Source organism: Meriones unguiculatus (genome assembly GCF_030254825.1).
Source record: "Meriones unguiculatus strain TT.TT164.6M chromosome Y unlocalized genomic scaffold, Bangor_MerUng_6.1 ChrY_unordered_Scaffold_25, whole genome shotgun sequence".
Taxonomy (NCBI): Eukaryota; Metazoa; Chordata; class Mammalia; order Rodentia; family Muridae; genus Meriones; species Meriones unguiculatus.
The window spans coordinates 19,836,108-19,842,107 of NW_026843710.1; positions in this window are offsets into that span (position 1 = coordinate 19,836,108).

Sequence of the window (6,000 nt, forward strand, 5' to 3'; positions counted from 1 at the left end):
GTCTTCTATGCAGGAAGTTGTCTCCTCTACCAATGAGTTCAATGTTCTTCCCCACTTTTTTTCCTAACTGATTTAATGTGTTTAGTTTTATATTGAGGTCCTTGATTCACTTCGACTTTAGTTTTGTGCAGGGTGATATGTACGGATCTATTTGCATTTTTCTATATCTAGACATCCACTTAGGTCAGCACCATTTCTTGAAAGTGATATCCTTTTTTTTCAAATTCATGGTTTCAGCATCAGGTGTCTATATGTGTGTGGGTTTATTTGTGGGTCTTCTTTTGGTTCCATAGGTCCACCATTCTATTTCTATGCCATTACCATTTGGTTTTTATTTTTGTGGCTATATAAAACACCTTGAGATCAGGGATGGAGATACCTACAGAAGATCTTTTATTGTGGAGGATTGGGTTAGCAATTCTGGGTTTCTTGCTTTTGCATATGAGGTTTAGAATTTTTCTTTCAAAGTCTGTAAAGAATTATGCTGGGAGTTGATTAGAATTGCATTGAATCTGTAGATAGCTTTTGGTAAGATGGCTATTTTTACAAAGTTAATTCTGCTATGCCATGAGCATGGGATATCTTTCCATCTTCTGATATCTTCTACTAATTTTTACTTCATAATCTTAAAATTTGTTTTCATAAAAGTCTTTGACTTGCTAGGTTAGGATCGTATGAAGGTATTTTATGTCTTTGAATATAAGAACACATCAAAGATATTATCCACTCTGACCAAGTAGTCCTCATCCCAGGTATTCAGGGGTTGCTTCAATATATGGAAATCCATCAATGTGATCCACCATAAAAAGAAAAAGAAAGAAAAATTAGACATGATTATCTCCTTAGATGCTGATAAAGCACTTGACAAAATGCAACCTGCACTCATGTTTAAAGCACTGGAGAGATAAGGGATAGAAGGCACATATGTAAATATATATAAAGACAATATACAACAAGTCAATAGCCATCATTAAATGAAACAGAAAGAAACTTGAAGGTATCCCACTGAAATCAGGGACAAGGAAAGGCTGTTCACTCTCTCCGTATCTCTTCAACATAGTTCTAGAAGTCATTGCTAGAGCAATATGGCAATTGAAGGAGATCAAGTGGATTCAAATCAGAAAGAAAGAAGTCAAAGATTAGCTATTTGCAGATGATATGATAGTATACCTAAGTGACCCCAAAAATTCTACCTGGAAAATCCTACAGCCAATAAACACCTTCACAATGCGGCTGACTAAAAATTTAAATAAATAAATAAATAAATAAATAAATAAATATCAGTAGCCCTCCTGTATACAAAAGATAAAAGGGCTGAGAATAAAATTATGGAAACAAAAGGAAGTATATTTTGTAACAAGGCCATACCTCCTAACCCTAACCAGGTATTTCCTCACTTGGGACTCCACATGTAAATAGATGGACTTCAACTGGACATTGCAATTAAAATCACCAGGAGGTGGAAAAATATGAAGGGGATTCTAGGTTAAAAGAACATTGTTATCCTGAAAGTTTGTCATTCAATACAATGATTAAAGTCCCATCAACTTCCAAAGACTAAAGAACAGGACTGACGATGTCTTCGATGTAATTTTTTTATACCGGCGGAGTATTATTTTATAATATTTATTATTTTATAACAGAGTGGAATATTTTTATAATGGTGTATTATTCAGCTAAGACAATGAGAACTAGATATTTTAAGGTGAATGAATGGAACCAGGAAAAATCAACCTGGCTGAAGTAACTAAAATGCAGAAATACAAATATGGTATGTGTTCACTTTTTAGGAGGTCTCCTAATAGTAGGGTTAAAGTTCCAAAAGGCCATCTGTTGTGACCGCACAGGTCTTCCACTAAGGGGACTGGGTGGCAGTTTATTGAGTTTTTGGGCCAGGTCATCTTAAGGTAATTTTTAAGCAATCCAGACTGTTTTTATTAAAATATGTTGCTCTCTGCCCTCAACTCATTAATCAGTGCCATTCGTCATTTGTATCAAATGGGATTCTGTGGAAAGACCCACAGTTGGATATTATGCAGAGAGAGAGACCTTAAAATACCCAGCACTGGAGGGAATTTCCTTATGAAATTCTGCCTCTCTTCAGAGCTCTGCAAAATGTGCAGAAAATTTGGCAGGAATTGTGTCATAAGTAGAGGGAATGGAAGACACAAGGAGAAAAATGCCCTGAAAATCAGGCCACGGAGGAAGATGATGCAGCCAGCCTTGATGAAACCTGGTAAACTACGTTCAGATAGAAGATGAAGGAGGACCTCCTCTATCAGGGAACTAAAAAAAAGTTCAAAGAGATAGAAGAAGGAGGCTAGGTAGGACTGGGATGAGAAGAAGGAGGGGGCAGCAGAGGGCATACAAAGTGAACAAATCATAACAAGTAAATAAATAAAATGTGATCAAGGTGATGAAGCATAGAGCTCTTCAAGAAAGACAGCTTCTTGGGGTGGTTCCAGGGTATGGCAAGGATGAACCTAGTTTTCTTCAAGGTACTTCATACTCAAACTCTGATCATGTTATAATAAGCATATGAACAACACATAGTTCAATTGATATATTAAAAAAATAGTGTGGCAAATGGGTAGGAATTTGAATCTGGTAAGAATGAAAAATAGTGTAATGTACTGTGTATAAAATTCCCACATAATTAATAAAAATAATATATTGAGAATTTTTACACTGATGTTATCTTGGAGAAAAGATTCTGTTAAAGAAGGGCTAAGTTTCAAATTGTAAGACATGCTTTTTGGGAACTCAATGCAGTAGAGAAATCTAGTCATGAACTAGTAGGTTACCCAGCTACCTCAGACCTCATGAGCTCAGGTGGCACCTCTGAAGCAGTCATCATGTCCCTATGTCTACATTTAGAGGGTTTGTCTGGAGGGCCACAGCAAGAAACACATCTGTTCTTGTGTTATAGGCATATAACACAGCACAAATTCTGTGTCCTAAAGGCTCACTTTTAGTTGTAAACCAGAGGACCAGGAGGGTTCCTCACTGACCACTGAGAAGTATACATCTGCCAGTCTAGCCAGATTGTCCAAGGGTACCCTGTTTATAGAGGGTTGGCAACACTAGTGTGGAACAGCACCTTCTATCAAATACTTTATTGTGTTTCAGTTCTCCTTTTACATACACTGATCTTTATCTCTTTCAGCCAAACCTGTCCCAGGAACTATCTGCTTTTCTTCTCTTTTCCATGCTCTTAAAGATTGAATACCCCAGGGAACCCTAGACCCTGCCAGCCTATTTTATCAATAAGACTTGGCACTACTGAGAATCTGATCACATGCCAATGAGTAGATGAACAACACATACTTCAATTGATGTATTTTAAAGAAAAATAAATATAGAGTGGTACATGGGTAGGAATTTGAACTTGGGAGCAATGGAAAAGAAGTGTAATGCATATTATATCAAATTTCCACATAAGCAATAAATATAATATGTTGACAACTTTTACAAATGACTTTTAACATGGAGAAAAGATTCTGCTAGAGGAGGGCAGAGTTTGACTTTGTAAGGCATACTTTCCAGAAACTCATTATGTAGCAGAGAATCCTAGCCATGAACTAGTGGTTACTCAGATACCTCAGACCCTATGAGCTCAGGTGGCACACCTGCACTAGAAGTCCTGGCCCTAACACTATGTTTGAGAGTTTCTCTGGAGGACCACTGCAGCAAACACAGCTGCTCTTTTATTTGTAGGCTTATAACATGGACAGATTTCACTGTCCTGAAAGCCCAATTTTAAAATGTAAATCCCAGGACCAGGAGGATTGCTCACTGACATCTGAGAAGGACATAGCTTCAAATCAGGCCAGGTCAGCCAAGACACCCCTGCTCATAGAGGTCTGGCAACACTAATGTGAACAGAACCAGCTGTCAAATAGTTTAGTCCCCCTCATTTCTCCTTTCACACTCAAAGATTTTCTCTTTTTCAGCCAAATCAGTCTCAGGAATTGTCTGTTTTCTAAGGAGACTGATAATTGTAATTCTGCCTCCTGGTCTTGGAAGATGCAAGTCTTATCTAAGTTTTATTTATCAGAGGCTTTACTTAGTGGTCTCTGTAAGTAGAGTGTTCTGAGTCTGAGAAGTAGGTAGCAAGCTCGCTGAAACTTTGGGAACCAGACAGCATACTTTGTGCAACTTTGAGCGAATTCCTGGATGCCTCGTTGGGTGGCAGAGATGAGCTGCTACTGTGAAAAAGTTTTGTTTGTACGCTTGGCTTTATAAGTGTTGTTTGCATGTTCAGTAAACTGAGACTTGAACAGGAATCTGTTTGGTCTCCATTCTTTGTGTGTCTCTCTCCCCATTTATGCACCCTCTTGCAGGTGGACCTTTTTCTGTTGATTTATTTTATTTTTTTGAAATGTATACACCTAACTCTTGTTCATTCAAATGCTGATTTCTACCCCCCAACCCCCAGTCTCTGATTTCAGTCCAGATATTGCATTTTGACAAACAGGCCAAAATAAAAGTACTAGCCACAATGTTGTGCAAAGAGAAGAGCAGAGGACAGGAAAGAGGGGAGGAGCCAAATGGAAGGCAATGTATGGGAGAAAAGGGTGAGAGAGCTTGGAGAGAGAGCTGGAGGACAGATTTTCAAACTTTTGTGATGGAATAGACAAAATATTTCAAAAAAGCAAGTCTAACGTGTAAAATATAAATGTTAGGAAACTATGAGGGCTTGGAAGTTTAGGAGAGAGTAACTATTGCCTATCATTGTGTTCTAGGTTAAATAACTAAACCCAGGCTCTGTGTGGTGATTTGGTTGTACAGCTGTTTAGGAATAAGAGCAGCTTTACCAGAAGATAAATCAATAGTAAGTATTAAAAAATATCATACAACAGATGGGTCCCAACTGTTGTAAAAATCTAACTATCCACACCCCTTCGATCATACTTTATCATAATTTGGTCGGGGGAGTAAGCTACCAGTGAAAAAACCCAAACTTAAAAGCAAAAAATTTACTCCCATGTAAATTGTCTCTTTAAGATAGACTCTTAAACCCACCAGGAGCAAAAGACAGCCTCCTGTGGGAAGACCTGAGACTTAACAAAACTGGCTGCTGTTGCAGTTTATCTGAGGGGTAAACAAGCATGAAAACTTTGTACTGTGGCTGGCTCAACTGGCTCAGCTCCACAGCTATGGTGGGAAAGAAAGAAACTAGAGGAAGAGAGACCTCTAGACAGAGTTTGGCCTAAACTGCATGTAAAATAAAAACTTGCCACAGCAGAGCATGTTTTAATAGTTTTTGGCTTCATTTTGGCTCTCATAGTCATGGATCTGATTGCAATATGATTAATGGTGTTGCTTCTTCTACATACCTTCTCCAAGAAAGTTTAAGGAGAAAACAAGAAAAAATAAAAAAAATAAATAAAATAAAATGAAAGAATAAGAAAAAGCACAAGGATTGGAATCCTAAGTTACAATCAAGAAAAAAAGGGCACTTTTCCTAATCATTACATTAATAATAGCTAAAATTCAAAGCTCTCTGGCTGTAAAATACTTACAGCTCTTTCTTGTTAGGGTCCACCAATTCACTAAAACATCAATAAAAACAAAACAAAATACTGGGCTTTGTTTGTTATACTGTAAATTGGCACAACTGACCCCAAACTTAAATTTTCTTGTCTCTTTGTTTGATTTTCACTTAGAGGCTTTGAGTTACAATGATACTGATTTTGAAAAAAAAAATATATATATATATATATATGTTGTTGAAGGCATATCTTTATTGCCAACACAAATGAAAAAGAAACCGATAGATCTCTGAGTTCAGGATCCAGCTTATTTACATAATAAAAGCCAGGATGGCAAATCCTGCTGTTTAGCCATTTGCAGAGATATTCTAAGAATCAAAATGACAAAATTTTCCAAAGGTTACCATGTAGTCTTTTTTCTTTTTTTTTTAATTTTTTTAAATTTTATTATTTTTATTTATTTTTTTTATCAGTTACAATTTATTAACTCTGTATCCCAGCCATG